A 24,902-nucleotide genomic window follows, 5' to 3' on the forward strand; every position below is an offset into this window, starting at 1 on the left:
TATGCGTTAGTAGATGTATAAGCTATCATTACCTCGATTCTAACCATATAACTTCGTTTATTTGCAGGGATGGCGACAGAAGTGCCGAACCACGTTGTTGGCCGACTGTCCCACTAGCAGTGGGGGGTAGGGCTCTGGAGATACCAGCTCCAGAGCCAACACCGCTGAGCAGCCTGCGGATTCTGGGGTGGACACTTCTCGGATAGTGTCGGATGCCGCTGGGGTAATCACCCCTGTTCGGCGTTTCCCCCCGGGCAAGGGGAAAGACATGGAGGTTTTGTCCATGTTCAGCCCTGATAGCCAGGGGGCTGGTGGCTCTGGCTCTGGCAGAGCCGAGAGGGGGTCCGCCATTCCTGTGGTGGAAATCTCCGAGGATACTCCTGCTCCCGAACAAGTCCAAGACATTCCTACTCCCGCCTACGTCCAAAAGAAAAGGAAGGGCGCCCTGTTGGCCCTTGCAGAGAAGAGACGCAAGGAGAGTCTGAAAAAGGGCAGCAAGTTGGTGAACCCCGAAGCTGATCTGGCAAGTGAAGCGGAGGCTACCTCCGTGGATGCTGACGGGGGCAAGGCTCTGGCCTTGACTGCGGGGGCGTCAGAGGCCTCTGGCTCCAAGCCAGTCTCGTCCATGAAGGGATGAGAATTCATCCGCAAATTGCTTACCCAGATCCATCCCAAGGATCGGGAGGCAACGAAGAGGATGAAGCGGTCGGCACTAGCTAGCAGCCTTGGCCAGCTGTGGATTCAGGTACCCTGCATTATTTACCTTGCCTTAGTGATTTTGTTACTAACCTTTTGATTTCTCTGCTCTGACATTTTTCCCTCTGGTTCCCTGCAGATGGAATCCCAGGTTGGGGAGGTGATCCAGTGCATCGATGATTACGATGCACTGGAGAAGGACCTGGAAAAGGAGAGGGAGGCGCAGGCGAAGCGCGATAATGAGGTTACGGGCATGGTGGAGTGCTACAACAAGGCTGAAGCGGATGTGGCTACGCTGCAGGCCCATATTGCCCAGATGGAGGTGGAAAAGGCCTCTCTAACTTCTGAGCTGGAGAGGGCCAAGAAGGAAGGTTATGATAACCTTGTCCGGTTCCGGATGAGGTATGAGGAGGAGCATAGGGAGTCCAGGCGCCACTGGAAGAAGGCTTGTGAGGGTGCCCTAAATTGGGGCTATGTGCTGGGTGCCCGGGATCAGCGCCTAGAGTTCTTCATTTCTTCCCAGGGCCAGCAGTTCCTGGACACGATGCTGGAGGGTACCTTGGCAGCCTTCCAGAGGACTCTCGAGTACTTGGAGGGGTTCTCCCAACTCTTTGCCCACGTGATTAGAGAAACAGCCATGAAGACGGCGGAGGTGTTGGGAGCGTCAGCGGAACAAGCTGTTGCTCTGGACCTAGGGGCCTTGATGGATAACATCAAGGACGAGGATCTTAACAGACTGGTGGGCATTACTGCTGAGTCCCCAGAGAAGCCTGAGTGGTGGTATCCAGTCCTGGAGAAGGCCCTTCCCCAATTCGCTTTTGGTGTCTGCTCTGATCCGGTGCCTACTGCTCTGAAGTACCGACCCTTCTTCTACACTTCCTTGGCGAAGTTCGTGGACCAGCTAAGGGGTGAGACTGGTGCTGGCTCCCGGGGGTTTTCGCAATACAGCATGGAGCCCCCTCTGCCTTCTGGCCTTGCGACCTCCGCTTTTGAGGATCCTGCGTCTTCCTCCGCAGCTGTGGACCAGCTTTATGCCCTGTACAAGAATGAAACAGCATATACCCAAAGGTATTGAAGCTGTTAGACGTAGAGCGGCGTCTACCTGCAGTGGATGACTCGGACACGCTGCCGGTGTTCGAGGAAGGAGGTCCCTCTGGCGAGGCCTCTGATGTTGTTGCCCCTGCTGCTCCGGACTCCTCTGCCCCTGCTGCTCCGGACTCTTCTGCCCCTGCTCCTCCCTCCTAGCTGCCCCTGTTATCTCCTCCCTCTTTTTGTCAAAATTTTGTAAATTCTGCCCTTGTAAATACTTTATTGTATTCGAATGCTGCTTTGGGATGATTTTTTCCCTTAGCTTTCAATGTTATAAATTCGCCTTTTTGATCTAACTCTGTGTTTATTTATTTTTCATGCTGTCCTGTTGTTGTTGCTTTGTCTTTGATGGGAACTTGCATTCCGAAATCTCGAGATATGGCAGTTGTTTCCTCCGTGTGGAGTAGGATTTTGATTTTTTGTTGAAGTGTTCATGATTCCTCTGGTCGGCTTCCCTCTGTGCGGTTTTTCTGACTTTGATCACATATGTAGCTTTGTCCTGACAATTATGATTCTTCTGCGTACGTCGTTGGAGCTGCGTATGTCCTCTTGAGCATTCCTCTGATGTTTCTCCTCCGGGCATTCCTCTGACCCTTCCCTTCTATCCATTCCTCTGCTGCTTGTCTTCGAGCCATCCCTATGCTGCTTCTCTTTGAGCCATCCCTCTGCTGCTTCCTTTTAAGCCATCCCTCTGCTGCTTCCCTTCGAGCCATCCCTCTGCTGCTTCCCCTTAAGGCTGGAGCACTCTGCGCGGAGCATGGATGATCCGGGGGATGCATCCAACTTTCGCGGCTTACGATTAAATAGTAACCCTCTGCGCGGAGCATGGATGATCCGGGGGATGCATCCAACTTTCGCGGCTTACGATTAAATAGTGACCCTCTGCGCGGAGCATGGATGATCCGGGGGATGCATCCAACTTTCACGGCTTACGATTAAATAGTAACCCTCTGCGCGGAGCATGGATGATCTTGGGGATGCATCCAACTTTCGCGGCTTACGATTAAATAGTAACCCTCTGCGCGGAGCATGGATGATCCGGGGGATGCATCCAACTTTCGCGGCTTACGATTAAATAGTAACCCTCTGCGCGGAGCATGGATGATCCGGGGGATGCATCCTACGAATCTTATGAATTTATAGATAGATCGGAGCGAGAAACGGATTTATCGGTCTAGATTCACTTGGGTATTCAAAACAACGGATCAATTGGAGCTTGCGCACGCAAATCCGGCCGTAATTACAGATCTGCATGTGCAGGTGGTCGGGACTTACGCCTTAACTCATTTTTCCCACAGACGGCGCCAGCTGATAAAGCATTTTATCAACACCTAATCTAATTCACAAAGTTTACCTATTGTTTGAACGTGAAAGTTGAGAGAAAATAGCTGAATTGCCGAGAATAAGATTGCTGTTGTATTCAAAGTAGAGAGCGTGTGTTACAGAGTGTGGGTGCATGGGTATTTATAGATTACATGCTAGGGGAAAAATAGTAACTTCATCTCTAGAAACATGCTCCCCGCGTGGTCAGGGGCAGAATAGTAAATTTGCCCACAGGCGGACGATTCCTCTGCTCTGGCGCATGGACAAATCACCCTTCTGTTTTTTGGTGACTTCTCTGGCAAGAGCCATTCCTCTGGCGAGAACCATTCCTCTGGCGAGGATCATTCCTCTGGTGATTCCCTTGTTCGCGTTCATTCCTCTGCTCCGCATATATTTATCCTCATCACCGACCACTTTCACTGCGACACATGGCCTCCGTTTGTAATCCCATATATCGGCGGAATTTAATCGGCTAGATTCTTGTAGTGGATTAACTCATAACAAAAAATTATACTCCCTCCATCCACGATATTATTTCCACTTTAGTTATTTTAGTATGTTCACAATATTATTTTCACTTCCAATTATAGTACTCACATCAATAATGTGACGCCACTAACAACAATATTAATTATTATTCACCACTTTTTAAAACATGTACCGTTCACAAAGTGGAAATAATATCGTAGACGAATAGAGTGTTAATTTAAATAAAAGTATTTGATTTAATATATTGTATAATTATTACATCATCAACTTAATGAGTATTGTATAATAATAATAATTAAATTTATAGATTATAAAACAAATCATCTAAGTCAATCTCATTTTGAGCAAATAATGTTAAACCATCAATATAACAAAATTGATAGTCATCATATAACAATTGGGATCTTGGTGGTTGGGTTTGGAGCGTCGCTCGGGCTTTTTTACAACTGTTGGGTGCGCTCACAGTTGGGGTTTGAGTGGTCGGGCTCTGCTGGGTGCTCGGCGATGTAGTTTCTTTTTCATTGGAATCGAGCCTTTTATTTTGCTTCTGGCATATTGGTCATTGAGGTGCTGGAAGCTTGGCGGCTTTTACCTATTTATGGTTTGTTTTTCTGGTTTTTTGTTTTGAGTTCTTTGTGGATTTTCGAGTAGTGGAACGGCCGGGATTATTTAGAGGCGATGGTTAGGCCGGAGCTCCTGAAGTTTTTCCACATTCTATCTGTTCCTTCTGACTTTTCTCTTTGTGATAGACGAGCACTCTTTTTCCTCCTTAAGGTTTTTCATACTGAGTTTTCCTTAATGAGATTTTAATGAGGCTGGACCCTTAGTCAGCTTTTTCTGTGCTTTCAAGGATTGTTTGGTTTTCCTTTTCGTTTTATATAATCGCATTTTAATAATAACAATTGGGATCTTAAAAATCCAAACGACATTATTACTAAAAGTTCATATTTAAACAACCGAAAATTAATTTAAAGATAAAGAAAAATATGAATAATATAAAAAATATATATAACAATAAATATGTTTATATAAATAAATAAATAAATAATTCATATACATAATTAAAAATCTATATAATATTTTAAATTCTAATTTTGATATATATAACTAATTTTTTATTTGCAACTTCACATTAAAATTAATACAAATTTTCTTCACCTTAATTTCATTATAAACGACTATAATATAAAAATACTTAAATTAAAAATAATTATAATTAAACAACCATGTAAACTTTTTTGAAAGATAAAAAATGACATCTACTTATTTTTTTCACCCACAAACGAAAACAAAATGGAAAAATAATATGATATTCAAATGAGAGATAAATGAAAGCAAAAAAAATTAATTTTGATATTTCAAACGATCATAAATTACTCCATCCGTCCCATGAAGCAGGACACAGTGTTTTTCGGCACGGAAATTAAGAAATTGATATTTTGTGTATTAAGTGTGCTAGGTGAAAAAGTGAAAAGATGAATAAATAATAATTTTTTTTATCACTTTTAGAAACAGGTCAAGTTTCGTGGGACAAACAAAAAAGGAAATTGTGTCATACTCCGTGGGACAGAGAGGGAGTATTAATTTCAAAATTATTTATTACTCCAAATTAAAGATTATAGTTTTAAATTTAACATTGGAATTGAATATTTTTTCATAAATTGAAGTTAAGGACTTTTAGAATAAAATTAAAATAGAAAAAATAGGAAAGAAATTTTGGAGGAAAGGAGTGAGAAGAGTGAGAAAATTTGAAGGTAAAAAAACTCCTCTATGTATAGATAGGTGGTGCCAAAAGATACATAAATTAGAGTAAGACTAGACGATTACTTTTCTACTAAAGTTTCTTTACTAACAAAGAGTAAGACAAACACCAATAATATCAAATGAATTTCTTTTATCAAGAACTTGACAATATTCATTGAGAACAACGATGATATTCCAAGTCATGCAATACAAGCAGACGCCGTCGTGTCTTCTTCAAAAGCTTTCTGCTGCCAGTGTATTGGAGCTTGTTTGTTTTCATATCCACTATATCGTCCTTCTCAATTTAAAACATTCTTCTACCATAACCACAAATTAAATGTGTTTCCCGCAAAAAAAATGATAAGAAAAAGAATCAAATAATACTACCAATACATTAAATTACCAAAACAAACAAACAAACACCGCCTTAAAGCTGCAACAGAAATGGCGTTATTTTCCAGTGCGCAAGAAATAGCATCAATTAGCGCCTAAATACACTAAAACGTTACAATACAGAGCACCCATAATCAATTTTATAAAATACTATGTTTTTTATCTTGCAATCACCGTCCAAAATCAATCTATTTTTTTAGAAAACAATACAATTTTCAAATTACCCTATAAAAACATGAATAACAGAAAATCTAATTAATCTCAGAGAATGAAGAATGAAATAAATCACCAAAATTTCTTCAACTAATTAAAGTAGTATACTTAAGACAAAGAAGAAGATAACAAAGGAGAAAGTAAGCAGCCATACTCAAGCAAATCGGCTATGGCGTTATGATGCAAATTAAGACGGAGGCAATTGAGTGGCGGCGGCGCCGCCACCATTGGTGGTATCAAGATCGGCACAGCTTCCTTAGCACTTAGCTGATTTTGATACCAACAATGGTGGTAGCTCCGCTGTCGGTCTCCGCATCAACGATGTGGTGGTTGACTGTGATGACCATAATATTAATATATAGAAAAAAGATTAGGAGGGTATAGTTGGAGTTTGTGATAAGTGTGTTGTACTTTTTGCAGTACTAGTTGTATGTCAATTTACATGACTTATGCAGTACTAACGGTGCATCAGTATTCAGTACACTTCCCCCTATAGTGGAATTAATAGTACAAAAAGAAGAAAAAGCAATAGATTTTGATTTGTTTTCTTGAATTCCGATTAACAAAATCATTTCGATCTTGAATTTAACAAGCTGATGATTTATTAAGTTTAACTAAATATGCTCGATCTCTCTCTCTCTTTCTCTCGCTTACCAATAAAATGAAAGTACTCCAATTTTTAATCTTCGAGCTTCTAAGTTTGAAAAAGAATTGTAAATTAGATTGAGAAAAATAATAGAGAAAGAAAATGGAAGATATATAAAATTAGAAGAATATATATGATATAAATAATAAATCATAATATGATTATTCTTTTAACTCAAATTCTATTATACGCCGTCTATATCATGTGGTTCATTCACATATTTTAATAGAACACTTATAAATGTTTTGTTAAATTGATACGATTTTTACAAGTGCTGCATATTAGAGGGTGTGACTTGTGAGTAATTCGCATTATGCAGACCTCTACACGAGAGATTTTCTATTTTTATAAAATGATTGTTATTTATAACGTTAAAAAAATAAGTTGAAATTGAAAATTTTTGTATATCTTATAAATTATTTAACTTCTTATTTTACCATATCTACCCTTTTAAAGCTTATACCTCTTAATTACCCTTTATCAGATGTGGATTGATTAGTTATAAATTTTGTACTTCAAAAGATATCAAACTTTTCAACAATAAAAGGTGCTAATGAAGTAATTTTTTTAATGCTCTAGTCGACATCTCATTATTATTATTATTATTATTATTATTATTATTATTATTATTATTATTATTATTATTATTATTATTCGTCGTTGATATGACTATGATTTTTAAGCGTTAGGAATCTCAACATAGTTCAATATTGTTCTCGAACTATATGTTAAACCAAAGTCACATGTAAAACTCGCAAGGTCCACATAACTGGCTATGTTTGAAAGATCGAGCTCAAACATCAACAAACTATTCAAATAATTCTAAATAAAAATCAAAACTACTCAAAACTTAAATATTAAATTTGGGTTTCCTGTCGCCACCCAATCCATTATCCATCTCAATCAAGTCCAGTGAAAGTACTGGTCAGTTTTATTTAATATATAATGATATTGAACTTAATAATGATATTGAACTATTTATTATCATGTATAGGTCGGCCAGCAGCGTGGTTGGGGATGAGATGCCCAATATATTATTATTCGTATATATCTATTGAATTAAATGCAAAAAAAAAAAAAAAATTCTCAATGATTATATTGAAAAATAAGCTGTGGTTGGGGATGAGATGCCCAATATTTTATTATTCGTATATATCTATTGAATTAAATGCAAAAAAAAAAATCAATGATTATATTGAAAAATAAGGTTTAATTGCATCAAAATACACGAACTTTAGTCACTTTTCCATTCTGCACATGAACTTTGAAATTTACAATTTTAATCATGTACTTTGCAAGTATTTCAATTTGAAAGCACAACTTCATCAATAATATACATATTATTGTTAACATAGTGAGAAAAGAAAAATCAAATAAGAATACGGTATTTCCCTCTCCCGGTAAAATATTACTTGGCTGTATTATATCTCATCATATCTAGGAAAAAAAAACCCCGAAAACCCCTCGTTTTGAATTTCAGGAGTTCACCTCTGAAAGCCACCTGAAAGGTGAGACAATTACGTGTCTGACTATGTTATGCTCTATGAAAGTTTTGATATATCAAGTTCAATCAATTAATTTTTGAATTTTCATCTTCTTCTTTTCAGCAATCAATTTTATCGTATATTTAAAGGTACTGGTGAGGTAAGACTTTCATGGGATTTTACTCTTCTTTTTTCCCATGATTTTGAACTTTCCATATTTTTCCTTTCAGCCATCAGTTTCGGCGTAAATTCGTAGGCTTCGGTGAGGTAAGGCTTTGACACGCTTTTACTCCTTTTTTTTCTACAATTTGAATTGAACATATGATATTTCCAATTCAAATTTATTATTAATTGTTGTACCTATCGACTTCGTCGTCAATCAGAATTCACAAAGGCGGTAGTAGGTAACATGATGATTAATACTTAGGTTGTGTGGTAGATGCCTCTCTGTTTCATCCCAATTATACGACACTGGAATTTGGGATTTGTCAAAGCGTAGTTAATTTATTTATTTTTTGTTTCGTTACTATTTAGTTTTCTTGTTCAATAACAGAATACGTATCCTAGATGCAGTATGATTATTTAGTAATTTCATTGTATTTATTTCTCACGTGAAGCTGAATGGTGTTGTTTCTTGAAAGTTATGTCAAGAGTTGATGATATGTCATACAAAATTACAAATCAAATGTAGCTGAATTTTGTATTAATATCATACTATATTATGTCGATGATGAGGGATAAGGTCCTCATCAGCGCAGCACACGACCCGTATTCCATATGCTATCAATATGAAGTATCTACTGCCTTAATGATTATCGCACAAAATAGGAAAACTAACAGTGCAGGACAAAGAACGAAGATCCCAGTGCCCCTTTGAGAGAGCAGCGCAGTCATTCCACCCCCTGAAGGAGCAACGCAGTCATTCCACCCCTTGAAGGAGCAGCGCAGTCATTCCACCCCTAGAAGGAGCAGCACAGTCACCCCACCCCCCTGAAGGAGCAGCGCAGCCATCACCACCCTAAGAGAGGGCGGCGCAGCACCGGCACTCCTTGGAGAAGGCAGCGCAGGCTTCAACACCTAGAGATGACGGCACGAGTGAAGAGCTCCCAACTACTTTCTGAAGGATACAAAAGCTGCAAGGCCGTTGGAGCAAGGACAACCACCAGTGACAACGACGTCAAGGACGTACCGAGCACGTGCCATGAAGGAAAAGACAATCTTACCCTCTCCTCTCCATCTCTTATAAATAGCATGTCTGTAATAGTAGAAGAGACCCATCTTTTCTCTCAAGTTTTACATGTATGTTTTGGTATCTGTAAAGAACTATTCCATTGAAGAGTAAAAGAAACATCCGTCCGTCTATTTACTTCAGGTTCCGATCTACTATCAACCTTCTAGTTTAGGTGTTGGTGATTCAGTGCATCACCAACTGGCGCCGTCTGTGGGAAATTTGCTAGTTAAGGCGTGAGTTTTTGGGTGTGTTCAGGGGTTCTGTTCTTCATGATGTTTGCCCGTTATAAGTGGAGATCCAGGGTGTTTGAATATGTCGTGGGGCAAATCCTCAAACGTGTATTCCGATCTGAGTTCTTTGCGTGTTATGCATGAAAAATCTTAGGAAAAGTCAGGAAAATTTTTCATTAGATGAGTTTTTTTTTTTCTTTGAGAGGTGGTGTTCGTTCCTTAGATGAGTTTTTTTTTTCCTTTTTTCGTTTGTAGAGGTTCACTTAGCATTTGTACGCATATGGGAACATCTGAGTTAGGGGGTGAGTTTTAGCTGATTTAAGAGTTCCGATTTTTCTATATGTCTGATTCTTGCTTGCTCTCAACGTGGATCCGTGGTGAATAAACATGGTTTTATTGTGCGATCTGGGAGAAGCCTTACATGTATACCCTGTTCACCCATTTCTATCTCTGTTTACATGTTTAGCACCTCTGTTAAGCAGTGCTGGTGTGTGATTAAAAGCTGCCTAAACCTTCTTGTTGGTATCAACGCTTACTAACGCTTGTTTTCTTTGGTAATGGTCACTATGTAACTGAGCTCCTTATTGCCGTAGTGGGTTTTCTTTTACTCTGGGATGAGACGTAGCGATACCTTTTCTGGGTTTATTTCCCAGAAAACTCGGTGTTCTTCATGAACGTCTACGAGGGAGATTTTCCTACGCAACTTTTCTCTTTAAGGAATCCGTACATTTGATCCTGAATGACTTTATGGGCCGAAGTTCGTGGACTTCTTTGAATCTTTTCAGGGTTTTTCTAGGGTTTTACGGGCCCCACCAGGGCAATCAATAATTCTAGGGGTTACGAGAACAGGGCTGCGCAGGCCGCCTGCGCAACGATAATTATTCATATGTCCTTATGCTAACATCTCTATTTACTTCAGGTACCGATCATGGGAACCGATGACCCGTACAGGAATCTGGCTAAGGATTTTGACACAGTCGCGGGAGAGTCAGGAACCGGGAAGGCGGGGATCCCTTCGACCCAAGGGATTAATTTGTCTGAACTCACACCACCAGGTTTCACCACTTTCAACAACCCGGCCTCGGGGCCTACTGGGACTACTCCGGGAACAACACAATCTTTGATCGGAACTTCAGCACCAGGGGGTACGGTGCCTACTTCCACACAAGGGCTCCTCAATGTCACGCTCACTGAACAAATGCTAACGATGCTCAACTATGCCACAATCCGGCAACTGGCAGGGATGCAACCCCCTCCCGTTACCCCGACAGCATTGGGAAAAGTCGAGCCTGTCACACACAAGAAAACCACCACAGTACCAGCCCAGGATAGGAACCACGAACTACCTAACATATCACACCCGGTCACGCAAAAAGAAATGGGAAATACCGGGGAAAGACAAGGGAAGAACAAGAGGAAATTTGTCACTAACAGTGTCCAAATAGAGGATGTAGGCGACTCTACAAGCGGCACCACTCCACAGCGCAGTCGGGGCACCCAGAGGGAGAACACTAGACTCAAAGAGAGAGTATCATTTCTTAAAAGTCGGCTGAAGAGCCTAGAAACGGAACTGAGAGAGCATCCCCAAGAGACCGTAAGAAATGAAGTCTCCGATGAGGAAGCATATTCATCGGAGGAACAGGAGGAAGAACCTCGAAGGGAAACTCCACACAAGCGCAGGGCCATGGGCACATCTGGGGGAAGAAGGAGGAACGCACCTCACCGACAGGTGCCAAGACTAAGCAATAGTCCATTCTCAGACGAGATCTTACTGGAACCCTTACCAGTGAATTATCGCCCAATCTCTCTCGATTATGATGGGACGACTGACCCGGAGGCACACATGGCACGGTTCGAGGGCCTAGCATCGTTACACCAATATGGAGAACGCATAAAATGCCGAATTTTTGCCACCACCTTATCAGGAATGGCCCAGAGATGGTTCCACAACTTGAAAAGCAGCTCCATCTACTCTTATGGGGACTTATACCTCATGTTTATGCGACAGTTTGCTAGCTCCAAGAGAATGGGAAAGACCGCTATATCTTTGATGGATGTCAAACATGAACCACAGGAATCGTTAAGGGAGTACGTGACCAGGTTCAACATGGCCGTGTTAGACACACCAGAGGCAGAATCACTGATCAAATGTTACGCGTTCGTTCGAGGATTAAAGCAAGGTCCCCTTTTCGACGCATTACAAATAACGCCACCTAAGGAATTCGACAACATCATGGCCATACTACCAGGATATCTGCAATTGGAGGATGCTAAGGCCGCACGAAGGGCCGAGGCCGATAAACTCCGGGTGAAGAAAGGTGACAACGGGATGCATCCCAGTGATAAACACTCTCAGAGAACACCATACAAGGGTCTACCGCCAAGAATACCAGCCATGGCAGTAGAGACTAGACCTCCTTCTCCAGGACCTGCGCAGACTGATCGACGCAACAAGGGTGGTGGTGATATACGGGAGCGTCATCCGCTGAATAGGCCTGCTGACGAAATCTTCCATCTTGTTAAAGATGAAAATTGGTTCCGAGCCCCGTGGAACTACACCCGTGGTAATCCCAAACCAGGGAAAAATGATTTGTTATGCGAGTACCATAACGCTTATGGACACACGACCGCGAATTGTGGACACTTGATGAACCAGCTGGAGATATTGGTGAGACAAGGTTTTTTGGACAGGTTCGTTGCTGGACCTCCGAAGAAAACAAACAGAGAACTGCCCAACCGTAATCATAATGATCATAGACGCGACGAGAGGGAGCTGAGGAATGGCGCGGATGACAGACGCGAAGGAGAACTAAGGAATGAAATACCGGAGCGACCACCTTTCCAGAGGGAAATCCATATGATCGTCGGAGAAAATGGTACACCCACATCAAACAGAGCGAAGAAACAACTTGTCAGGGCTGTGAGAACAGGACACTTTAACTCTAAGGTCATGGCTATTACCAGCGCAGCCAGCGAACCCACCATATCCTTTGGCCCGGAAGATGCCAGATCGTTAATGTATCCCCACGATGACGCCTTAGTCTTCTCAACAGACGTGGCTGGATGCCTGGTCCACCGAGTCTTCGTGGACTCAGGCAGCGCGGTGAATATTGTGTACTAGAACTGCTGGAAGGCCCTTGGCTCGGATGTCAATGTTGAACCAACAAACGCACCACTCTATGGATTCTCGGGAGAATCAGTAGTACCAGTCGGAATGGTAGAACTGCCAGTCACCTTGGGACGATCACAGGGTTATAAAACCAGAACAGTCAGATTCTTGATCATAGACGCTCCTAAACCCACGTACAACATCATCTTGGGGCGGCCCGCTCTAAACACCTTCAAAGCAGTGGTTTCCACATTCTACCTCAAAATGAAGTTTCCAATAGACGGTGGAAGGATCGGGGAAGTGTGGGGGGGGATCAAGCTACATCGAAGCAATGCCATGTACAAACTTTGACCCAGCAACAAAAGGATAACATGGGAGACGACCCCAACACTCGAAAGCAGAAACGAAAGCAAACAAAAATCCTGGGGGAACCCAATGATCAAGGAAAGGAGAAGGTTGGGATAGTCACCGCGTCAAACCCCGAACGCAGAGAAATCATGGAACTTAGAGACGGGATTGATAAACAACCCCTTGTATCCACGAGTGACGCGTGCCTGCTCATCGAACTTTTTCCTGACAAGGAGGGATACACCACCAAGATTGGAGCAGGAATGACACCCGTCCTCCAAAGGGAAATCACCGCATGCCTGCGCATGAATGCGGATGAGTTTGCATTCAATACTTCTGACCTCAAAGGGATCGACAGAGAGCTAGCTGAACATCGTCTTAATGTGGACCCGATGGTCAAACCCGTCAAACAGAAAACAAGACACTTCGGCGCGGAGAAGGACGCCGCAATTCGGGAACAGGTCCAGGCCCTCCTGGAAGCAGGACACATCACAGAAATCCAGTATCCCGAGTGGATATCTAATGCAGTCATGGTAGAGAAGAAAGCCAAAGTGTGGAGAATGTGCGTGGACTATAGAGATCTTAACGCAGCTTGTCCTAAGGATTGTTACCCACTCCCTCGGATAGATCAGCTAGTGGACGCTACTTCAGGGTGTGAACTCCTGTCCATGATGGACGCTTACCAAGGATACCATCAAGTGAAGATGCACCCGGGGGATGTCGCTAGAACTGCCTTAGCAGTGTGCACAGGGGTCTTCGGATGGGAAAGCATGCCTTTCGGCCTCAAGAACGCAGGGGCCACGTACCAGCGTATGATGGACAAGATTTTCAGGACACAGCTAAGGAGAAATATATCGGTGTATGTTGACGATATGCTGGTGCGCAGCATCAAAGCTAGTTCTCACGTGGCCGATCTGGAGGAAACCTTTTCGGTAGTCCGCAAGAATAGACTAATGCTCAACCCCGCCAAATGCACCTTTGGAGTGCAATCAGGAAAGTTCCTGGGTTACAGGGTAACACCAGAGGGAATTGAAGTTAATATTGACAAAGTCAAAGCCATCCTGAACATGACACCACCCAGGAATGTCAAAGAAATTCAAACACTCAATGGTCGGATTACCGCACTGAGTCGGTTCATCTCACGCTCAGCTGAGCGAAGTCTCCCGTTCTTCAAAGTTCTAAGGAAAGGAAGTCGATTCGAATGGAGCAGTGAGTGCCAGAGAGCTTTCGAGGACTTAAAAACCTACCTCACCAAACTACCAGTACTAACAAAGCCTTCTTCAGGAGAACCACTGTACCTATATATCTCTGTGGGAATTGAATCTCTGAGCTCAGTGTTGGTCCGAGAGGAGAACCGGCAACAAAAACCGATATACTTTGTAAGCAAGGTCATCCAGGGTGCAGAGCTACGTTATACTGAGGTTGAAAAGACCGCGTACACAATCATGATCACGGCCAGAAAGTTGAGGCCATACTTCTTATCACACAAGGTCATTGTGAGAACAATAATACCATTCAGACAAATCTTAGGGCGACCGGATCTAGCGGGGAAGATGGTGAAATGGGACATAGAGCTCGGAGAGTACGAGGTCGAGTTTGAGCCGCGCACTACCATTAGAGCGCAGGCACTGGCGGACTTCATTCAAGAAGCAACAAGGTGGCCTATGAGGGGACCGTGGACAGCACAGGTTGATGGGTCGGTCACCAAAGAAGGGTGTGGGGTAGGAATCTACATCACCTCGCCCGAAGGGGAAGTCTACCAATTCGCTATCAAGTTTGAAGATAAGCTATCCAATAACGAAGCCGAATATGAAGCAGTGCTGAGGGCAGCCCACATACTCAGAGAACTCAGAGCCGACAATGCAGTGATTAAAACTGACTCTCAATTGGTGGCGCAACAGTTAACAGGAGGTTATGGGATAAAAGAAGAGAGAATGAAACACTACTTTGACAAAGTCCAGGAGATTGGGAAAAAGTTTGAGAAATTTGAAATACAACAAGTGCCGAGAGAAGAAAACCAATGAGCAGACCTCCTGGCCAGAGTAGCCAGTGCAGTCGAACAAACCTGGAGCGAGGACATTACCTTGGTGTTCGAACCTATGAGAGCGGTGGTGGCGCAGGTATACAACATTGAAACCAAGGATGATTGGAGAACACCCATCATATACTATCTGAAAAACGGTAAGCGAATGGAAGAGAATACTTCACGGTATGCCAAATACGAGAATTACTGCCTCATCGACGATCAGCTCTACAAGAGGTCTTTCACACATCCATTTTTGAAATGCCTGGCCCCAGAGGAAGCATAGTTCGCTTTAAAAGAGATCCACCAAGGGTGCTGCGGTAATCACGGTGGACACAGGGATTTGACAAGGAAGATAATCAGAGCAGGATTCTACTGGCCCGGAATCAGCAAAGAATCGAAAGCCTTCGTGCAAAAATGTGAGGCTTGTCAGAAACATGCTCCCAAAATCAACATACCTGGGGAGGAAATGAGGATCATGCATGCTGCGCATCCTTTCGACAAATGGGGAATCGACATTGTGGGTAAATTACCAACTGCTCCGGGAGGCAAGTGCTTCCTCATAGTTGCCGTAGACTACTTCTCTAAGTGGATCGAGGCGGAAGCTGTCACCAAAATCGATGATAACACAGTGGAAAAGTTCATATGGAAGAACATCTGTTGTCGATATGGGGTGCCAAGGATTTTGGTTTCGGACAACGGAACCCAGTTCACGAGCAGGAAGATCGAAGATTTTTGTTCTCGGATGGACATCACACAGAAATTTGTGTCAGTAGCCCACCCTCAAGCCAACGGACAGGTAGAATTGGCAAATCGCACCATATGTGAAGGGATCAAGAAGAGACTCGAACGAAGCAGGGGACGATGGGTTGAGGAGCTAGATACAGTGTTATGGGCACTTAGAACCAGCCCGAAAACCGCAACCGGAGAGGCTCCTTTCACTTTGGTATACGGGTCGAACGCTGTAGTACCTGCTGAGGTAAGGCTGGAATCTCATCGGGTTACTACCTATGACACTGCACAGAATGAGGAACTGCGCCGACTGGACTTGGATCTGATTGAGTTACATAGAGAGGAAGCACAAGTAAGAGCGGCCAAATACAAGAGCATTGTTAAGGCTGGTTACGACAAGAAAGTAAGCTGCGCAGACTTGGGAAGGGAGACTTGGTACTCAAACGGGCAGACGCCTTGAAGCCCGTAGGGAAATTTGAAGCTAACTGGGAAGGTCCTTTTGTCATCACGGAAGTCTTGGGAGGAGGAGCTTATCACCTAGCAGACCAAGAAGGGCGGCCTCTTACCAGGCCATGGAACATAAGTAACCTCAAGAAATTTTACGTGTAAGTGCTAAGTCAGTCACTATCATGTAGACCAAACACTCTTTTTCCCACTGGGTTTTAATGAGGTTTGGGCCATGGATATCTTAATAAAATGGATTTCATGGTTTAGGGAAACATATTCTTACTTGCATGACATCTAGACACACACTCACACTGCATCTATATTTCACTAAGGGCCGCGTTGCGGAAATGTACCATCTTAAGGGCCGCGTTGCGGAAGTGTACCATCTTGAGGGCCGCGCTGCGGAAGTGTACCATCTTAAGGGCCGCGATGCGGAAGTGTACCATCTTAAGGGCCGCGCTGCGGAAATGTACCATATTAAGGGCCGCGTTGCGAAAGTGTACCATCTTGAGGGAAACCATTCAAGGGAAACTATCACCAAGGATCTAAAGAAAGAAAATAGCACTATTACTCAAAAAAAAAAAAAAAAAGAATTGCCAGGATATCAAGAAGACGACTACGCAGAACAAGGGAATAGTGGACGCGCAGAATTGTGACTGCGCAGACCAAGGGGATAGTGGACGCGCAGATATGACTACGCAGAAAACGGGACAACGGATGCTTAAAAGAGGGACACACAATGGCTGCACAAATGACAGAAAGATAGAAAGCTAAAATCTTAAAACAAAATTCTTCATAGTTGCTTACATACATTTTTCCCAACACATGAGCACTCAACAGAATTCTGATCATATTCATAATTAGTCAGATTTTAACAACGAGCCTTTTACAGAGAAGTAGGAGGTCATGAAGATAAACGCGAAATACGGTTATATAAAATAAAATAACACCATCCAGAGCATTCAAGAAGATCAAACCATACGATTATATAAAATGGGTTCAAAAGAAACTTTACAACTGGAATAATGTCTACAAAAAGAACAATCTTTTACAAACAAAAGAAACATAGAAGGGAGTTGTTCAGTCAAGGCGTTGGGGAGAAGAAGGAGGATCCACGATGAACTCCTCGACAGGGGGATCTTCAACAAAGGCAGGCTGCGCGATCTCCTCGATCACCGGATCCGTCACCACTGGCAGCTGAAACACGACCTCCTCCTGCGCAGCCTCTGTTACCACAACTTCCGTCCCGACCTGCGCCGCTCGGGAGGTAGACACTTTTTGGCCCTGAGAGTCGGGCACGACCGAGGAGGAAGTTGGAGGAGGGTAGACCAAGTTCCCCCCGGGATAGTTGCCTCGAGGAGAACGCATATGGCTGCGCAGCTTATTCAGATAGGGAGATCGAATCACCGGCGCCGCAGGTAGGGCGTCCTTCGTCTCATCCCTAGCAAAGAGCTGGAGGGCTTTATCCAAAACAGGAAGCCACCAACCAGGAGTCGAAGGGGCGGAAGGATCGACGCCCAACAGCCCATTTAGACTGGTGTCATCCACTTGATCCAGCACTGCCTTAAAATCAAACTTGCTGCGCTGTTCAGGCGTCGCTTCCACCTGGTCGAGAGCGAGCCGACTGCCTTCCTTAACCAAGAACTGCATTGCAGGCCCCATCAAGAGAAGCATGTCAGGGGAACGACGGAAAGCTTGAAGAGAATCCTCTAACATATAGCGCAGGAACAATTGACCACGCGCAGTCAGGAAGTATTGTTGGCGAAACTCTTGTATCCCCCGCATGAAGGCTTGGTTTTCTTGATCGGCAATCATTGTCTTCATTTGATTCAACTTTGCCCGGCACTCCTCCGACATCTCATGCTTGAGAGCCTTGAGTTCCTCCTCTTTGCTCTGGGACACACGAGCGAGCTCAGTCTCGAGGGACTCCTTCTCCACCTTCATCCTGGACAGCTCAGCCTGAGCTTGGCGCAGCTGTTCCTGTAACTCAGTATTATCAGCCAGAGAGGCCATGAGTTCCCCCTCCTTCTCATGGAGATCAGCGGCTGCCCGGGTCATATGTCGGGAGGCCGAAAAGCACTTCACCCGCAACTGCGCAGACACAATCACAATCCAGGGCATGAATAAAATATCCGCGCAATAGTAATGTCATAAAAGCAAGAACACGCATAGCTTACCTGCTCTACGCCCAGGCACATGTCAAAGGCCAGGTCCCCCATGTTCATGACATCGTACCTGCGCAGGTCGACAGAGGCGATCTGCGATTCCATCTGGGACCGGCACTCCTGACCGGTCAAATCTCTCAAAGCACGAGGGCCTGGAATCTCCACAACGGAGTCAGACCCCTCCCTCGCCGGCGCAGCTTGATGAGGCATATCATCGAGTAAGGCTTCGAGAGAATCCTTACTCCCGGCACCAGAAGCAGGGACCTTTCTCTTCTTGGATGAGACTACTTGTCGAGTCTTGCGACGCTTACGAGTACCCTCAGCGGAACTCGCATCACCTTCGTCGTGGAGTTGAAGAGGTTGAATGTCAGCAGCAGACGAACCCGGACGGGGCCGCCCAGGATTGAAAGACTCAGGGGACACGTGCTGCGCTGACCCAGTCTGCGGGGTAGTGTCTCCCTCAACAGCAGGATCGGGGAGGAAACTGAATGAAGCAATGGCACCGTGCTCAGCAGATCTCCACATACCTGCGCAGGAAGGAGAATGATTAGGAAATGAAAAATTTCAGCACGAAAGACGATACAAACATTTGGAATATACCGATGGAGGTTTGGGGATAACGGGAGAAGAGGTCAGCCCCAGCCAAGACAGAGGGAGAAGCGACTAGTTTAAGGACATCAAAATCTTTGTTAGCAAAGGCTTGGCCCAGGAGATCGATGAAGGCAATTTCTAGGGTACCTAGGGGTTTTCTATTTGGGGGAGAGGAGTGCTTCGTCCGATGCCACTCCACCTCGTTAGTCCCTGCGCAGTCCGACCAAGTCCCATTCCGCACTTGTACAAAGAAATACTTGTCACGAAATTTCTTATCCCTAGAATGAAGATTACCTAGGAATGTCAAGTTCATCTTTGGCTTGGCAGTAAAGTTGTAGTGACAATCGGTCTTTTTTAGGATGTGGGTCTGGTGAAACAACTCTACACTATGGGGGTAGTTATTAGCAGCGCAGAGGATATGTAGAATATGGGCCCTACGGAGAGAAGAAGGGGAGATCTGAAAAAAGGGGATCCCGAATCGTTCACATATCCCCACAAGAAAAGGGGAAGGGGGTAAGCGCAGACCCGCCCTCACCTGCGCATGCCAAATAGGGATAGTGTCCGGGCGCCATTGCCCGTCCGCATCAGGCATATCGCCGGATTCCCGCTGCATCCGGATTTTCAGTTCACGATCATCCGGCTTAATGCGTAATAACCCCCGTACTTCCGCCATTTGGGCAGTGGAGATGGTGGAACGAGGAAAACGACAACCTTGGCACGTCATATCATCCGCCTCATTTATTTGTTGTTGTCTGGCACCCACGGTGGCCATGGCGAACGCACGAAAAAAAAAAAAAACACACGAAACAAAAAGAAAACAAACACGCAACAACACAACCGAGAGGAAGCGAGCAGGCCGCAGGGGATAATGGAGGAAGGGATAACCTAACCTGGTAGGAGAAGTGATGGTCGGAGGGGAAGCCTAACAAGGAAATTGGGGACGACGAGAGATCGGAGAAACCGGAAAAATCTGAAAGGAAGTTCGGAGAAGGAGAAGAAGAAGAAGAAGATGAAGGCGATGGGGGGTATTTATAAGAGGGGAATTTGAATCGAGGGAAAGGAGGGAGAATAATCATTAGGGTTGGGATATGTGAAAGGAAAATGGAAGGTTGGGATTTCATCCCAGAATGGTGGGTGAAAACGGAGGGTCGAGATCTCACCCTCACAAAAGTAGAAGCGTGGAAGGACGTCACAAAGTACTCAGAAACATCAGATCACATTAAATGCGATGGGACAAGGCCTGTACCATGGCAGTCAGCGCAGGCGGCGATACGAAGCCCTCCTGCGCAGGCTCACTCATTGCCTTCCCTGATATCGGCCATTCTTCCATACCTCAAAGCAAACACTTTTCATCTATGAAAATTCACGTGAAAATCTACTTCTTTTCGTAGAATAAGGGGGGGAGTAGCTGATGAGAGATAAGGTCCTCATCAGCGCAGCACACGACCCGTATTCCATATGCTATCAATATAAAGTATCTACTGCCTTAATGATTATCGCACAAAATAGGAAAACTAACAGTGCAGGACAAAGAACGAAGATCCCAGTGCCCCTTTGAGAGAGCAGCGCAGTCATTCCACCCCCTGAAGGAGCAGCGCAGTCATTCCACCCCTTGAAGGAGCAGCGCAGTCATTCCACCCCTAGAAGGAGCAGCACAGTCACCCCACCCCCCTGAAGGAGCAGCGCAGCCATCACCACCCTAAGAGAGGACGGCGCAGCACCGGCACTCCTTGGAGAAGGCAGCGCAGGCTTCAACACCTAGAGATGACGGCACGAGTGAAGAGCTCCCAACTACTTTCTGAAGGATACAAAAGCTGCAAGGCCGTTGGAGCAAGGACAACCACCAGTGACAACGACGTCAAGGACGTACCGAGCACGTGCCATGAAGGAAAAGACAATCTTACCCTCTCCTCTCCATCTCTTATAAATAGCATGTCTGTAATAGTAGAAGAGAGCAATCTTTTCTCTCAAGTTTTACATGTATGTTTTGGTATCTGTAAAGAACTATTCCATTGAAGAGTAAAAGAAACATCCGTCCGTCTATTTACTTCAGGTTCCGATCTACTATCAACCTTCTAGTTTAGGTGTTGGTGATTCAGTGCATCACCAGTCGATATGCCTAATCTTATTATTACTTCTGGGGGTGCATTCTTTGATGTGGCTTTATGTTCATACATTATAAAGCATGTTCTCTTTTCATTGTGCGTCTATAAATGTGTTTTATTGAGATATTTTAACTTAAGATAGTTCTTTAGCAAGAAAGCCTCTAGGATATAGTTTCCAGTTGATAATGCATCTTTGAACATAGACTGTAGTGAGACATGATGGGTATTTTTTTATGTTAAAGAACCTTTTAGGCTGCATTTTGTTTGAGGGGCCATTTACAAGCTGCAATTTTTTTTTATATATTGATTGCTAGTTTTGGTTGATGTTTGGTTATCTGTCGTGACCAATTTTTTCAAGAATTACCATATTTTGATTCATTGTTGTCGAGTACCCGCATCATTTATAAAGAGAATACACTATTAGTATATCTCGTGTATTTTTCACTAATTATTTTTGGCATCATACATTCACCATATCAAGATGCACTTGTAAGTATGACTACTAAAACTCGAAAGCGTAAACAGACAACTTTTAGCTTGTCAAATGAGTTAGTGCACCAGCCACATAGTAAGATAATGCATCACTACAATATATGTTATATGTATGTAATTTCTCTTATTAAATAATTATATATGGCTTTATCTTTTAGGTACAACAACTAGAACTCAAGTGGGTAGACGAGTATCCAATGGGTTGTACAAGAAAGGCAAACTCATGGACAAATATTGTCAAACCCACATACACATGTCCAAGCTAATCTAACGGTCATTGATCAACTAGGTATGATTTTAAATTTATGCCTTAAAAACCAAGTACTTATATTATCTAAACTACATCACATTTCTGTTTAATACTTCATTATTTAACTATTTATTAGTTAAGTTATATGTTTGGAAGATAACCATTTGGTAGGTGGCCAAGCTCCTAGTTCACTTGTTAAAGAGCCAATACAACAAAATACATGTGAGGTTACTAATAACAATGGGAGTACAAACGGGACATGATAATAATCAAGAAAATGGTAAGTTTGTTCTTTAGCTAGATATTAATTTGAACTTGTAATGTTAATTTACAGTTTTTGCATAGTTTTTTGACAATTATGAAATACAGACAAGAAATGTAGAGGACCGACACATGATGGAAGTATGGGTAGACCATTAACTCAACATCTAATTCAACTTGATTTTGATACTTTTGGTAGACCTATATGAGATAAATATATCAAATTTTGTGAATTCTTGGTCACTAGTAAGGAATGGTATGTATTGTCGACGTAATGTGGAAGATTGGCATAAAATATCAAAAGAATACAAAACTAAGATGTTACATGTTGTTAAGGTAATAAAAGAATAGTTTTTCTACGGTATGTCTTAAAAATAGTTATTTGATTGTTAATATAATTTCTTATTATGTAGCCACGATTTGATATCACTCTTGGAGATGAACATTGGATTCTAACATCCATTAGTAAGAAATGGAGAAACTGGAAGAGCAATCTAAAAGCACGATATTTCCTCCCAGATAGAGAAGGCAAAGTTTTAGATGACCCGGACGAAATAGTATTGCAAGATCAATGGACTAATATGCTTGTTTATTGAAACAAAGAGGAAGTAAATGTGTATTATATATTTTATTAGATATGCGTTTACTTAATAATTTTTTTAAAAATTATATTTTAACTATTCTTTTCCATAGTTAGTCGAGAAGTGAAAAGAATCAAGTTACTAGATCAAAGAGAGTCATGAATCATCTTACTGGAAAATTATCATTTACACAAGTTCAATACAAATTGGTGAGCTATGTTAGTTTTCTTAAAGTTCCCCACCCCAACGCAAAATAAACATATTATCTTCCACATCAAACACATCGTAAAAATATGGCATAACTAGCCCCTATCACAAAACCAAAAGTTTCAGCCCACATAGTTGTCTGGCTAACGTTCTTCATCGTCGATGAAGCCATCCACGGCCAGATCCTCCAAAGGCAGAGGCGTTTCGGGCACCAATGTGTCTGGCTCCAAGGCCCATGAAAAAATCAGGACTTATTTAGTTGGGTTGTCGTCAACGGCTATGAATAAGTGGGAAGAGACTCCGTAAGAGGTGGAGACTGTGAATCAGTTCGAAAATTGATGATTAAAAGAGAGAATCACCACTTGCAGAGAGACAAGTCGGAGGGCGGCGGCCGTATCCATCTCTGAAGACTGAGATTTAAAGAGAGAATCACCGTTGACTGAAATTAGGGTTTTAAGTCAGTGGAATTTAAACGGAATGAGGAAGGCGGCGATACATATGAGAGATTAGGGTTTCCAGACAGTGGAGAAACTCCAAATATGAAGGAAGAAGTCGACGATTTGCAAATTACGCTTGAGAGATTAGGATGGTAAAGAATGAATGAAGGAGACGCCGATATATGTTTGTGTCTGGGGTAAGGTTTTGCTTGGAAATAATGATAGCCAAGGCAAAATAGAACAAAATTTATAAAATTAAAATTAGGATTTGTGGTTTTAAACTAAGCATTAATTGAATTGTTGTTTATTAACAGGGTGGGCCCTTCAATGGCAAAATAAAGTAAATATAGAAGTTCGTAAAGGGTATAGTTGCACAAAAAGTGAAATATGACTCTTTTTCGTGGATAAAAGAAAGGGGTAAGTACTAAGTAGGAATCTTTTTCGTGGACGGATGGAGTACTAAACTATTACACCCCCATTACGATATACGGGCTACGATATATTTATTTATTTATTAAAATTTTAAATTATATAAAAATATCAAAATGTCATTATGTATGAGTTAAAAAATTATGTTAATTTAAATATTAGTATTTGATTTAAAATAGTCTATGATAACAATATTTTCAATTTAATTAGTATTATATTAAATTTGATAAGTATTGTGTAATAATAGTTGAAATTGTATAATAATAATGACATTTTAAAAAATTTAAATCAAATAATTTAAGTCAATCTCATTTTGAGCAAATAACACTAAGTCATCAATATAACAAAATTAATTATTGTCATTTAATATAACAATTTTGGGCTCTTAAAAGTTCAAATTGTATTACTTCCTCCGTCCACGATATGATTTTCATTTTTGCCATTTTGGTCCGTCCACGATATCGTTTCCAATTTCATTTATAGCAGTAGAGTCACATACTTCCACTCACAACAATATCACTATTATCAACTATTATCTACCACTTTTTAAAAATTCGTGTCATCCACAAACTGGAAACGATATCATGGACGGAGGGAGTATGAACAAAAGTTCATATTTAAATAGTCCAAAACTAATAAAAAAATCCTGAAAAATATGAATAATATAAAAAGCAAAATATAACAAAAAATATGTTTATATAAATAAATAAATAAACAAACAATTTGTACACACAATTAAATAAATCTATATAATATTTTAAATTCTAAATTTAAGATACATACTAATTTTTTATTTACAAATTCATATTAAAATTAATACAAATTTCTTTCCCCATGATTGCATTAAAAACTACAATATTTTGAAAATATTGAAATTTAAATTAATTATAATTAACCAATCATGTAAATTTTTTAAAATGATAAAAAATGACATCTCTACTTATTTTTTCACCAACAAAGAATAACAAAATAAAAAAAGTGTATGATGTTCAACATTATAGATAAATGAGAGAGAATAAAAATTAATTTTGACATTTTAAATGATCATAATTTATTCATTTCAAATTTATTTTTTATTATTCTTACATCAAATTAAAGATCTTCTCACTATCTTTAATTAATATCCATATTGAATATTTTTTATGAATCGAAGCTAATATTTTTTTAAATAATTAAAATAGAATAAAA

At 42.1% G+C, this 24,902-nt stretch overlaps 2 long non-coding RNA genes across 3 annotated transcripts; one reads left to right on the top strand and one right to left on the bottom strand.

Moving 5' to 3' along the window:
• Positions 1-5,420: 5,420 nt before the first annotated feature.
• LOC131012173 (uncharacterized) lies at positions 5,421-6,330 on the bottom strand. The gene is made up of 2 exons (XR_009097221.1): positions 6,101-6,330; positions 5,421-5,657 (listed from the first exon to the last, which is right to left on the bottom strand). It is a non-coding gene; the product is annotated as an uncharacterized LOC131012173 (long non-coding RNA).
• Positions 6,331-7,959: 1,629 nt separating this feature from the next.
• LOC131012174 (uncharacterized) lies at positions 7,960-23,477 on the top strand. 2 transcript variants are annotated; one of them, XR_009097222.1, is made up of 5 exons: positions 7,960-8,100; positions 8,200-8,343; positions 21,708-21,838; positions 21,956-22,079; positions 22,474-23,477. It is a non-coding gene; the product is annotated as an uncharacterized LOC131012174 (long non-coding RNA). The 2 variants fall into 2 exon arrangements; XR_009097223.1 differs by having other exon boundaries at positions 21,971-22,079.
• The last annotated feature ends 1,425 nt before the right edge of the window (positions 23,478-24,902 follow it).

Source organism: Salvia miltiorrhiza, chromosome 2, assembly GCF_028751815.1.
Source record: "Salvia miltiorrhiza cultivar Shanhuang (shh) chromosome 2, IMPLAD_Smil_shh, whole genome shotgun sequence".
Classification (NCBI taxonomy): domain Eukaryota; kingdom Viridiplantae; phylum Streptophyta; class Magnoliopsida; order Lamiales; family Lamiaceae; genus Salvia; species Salvia miltiorrhiza.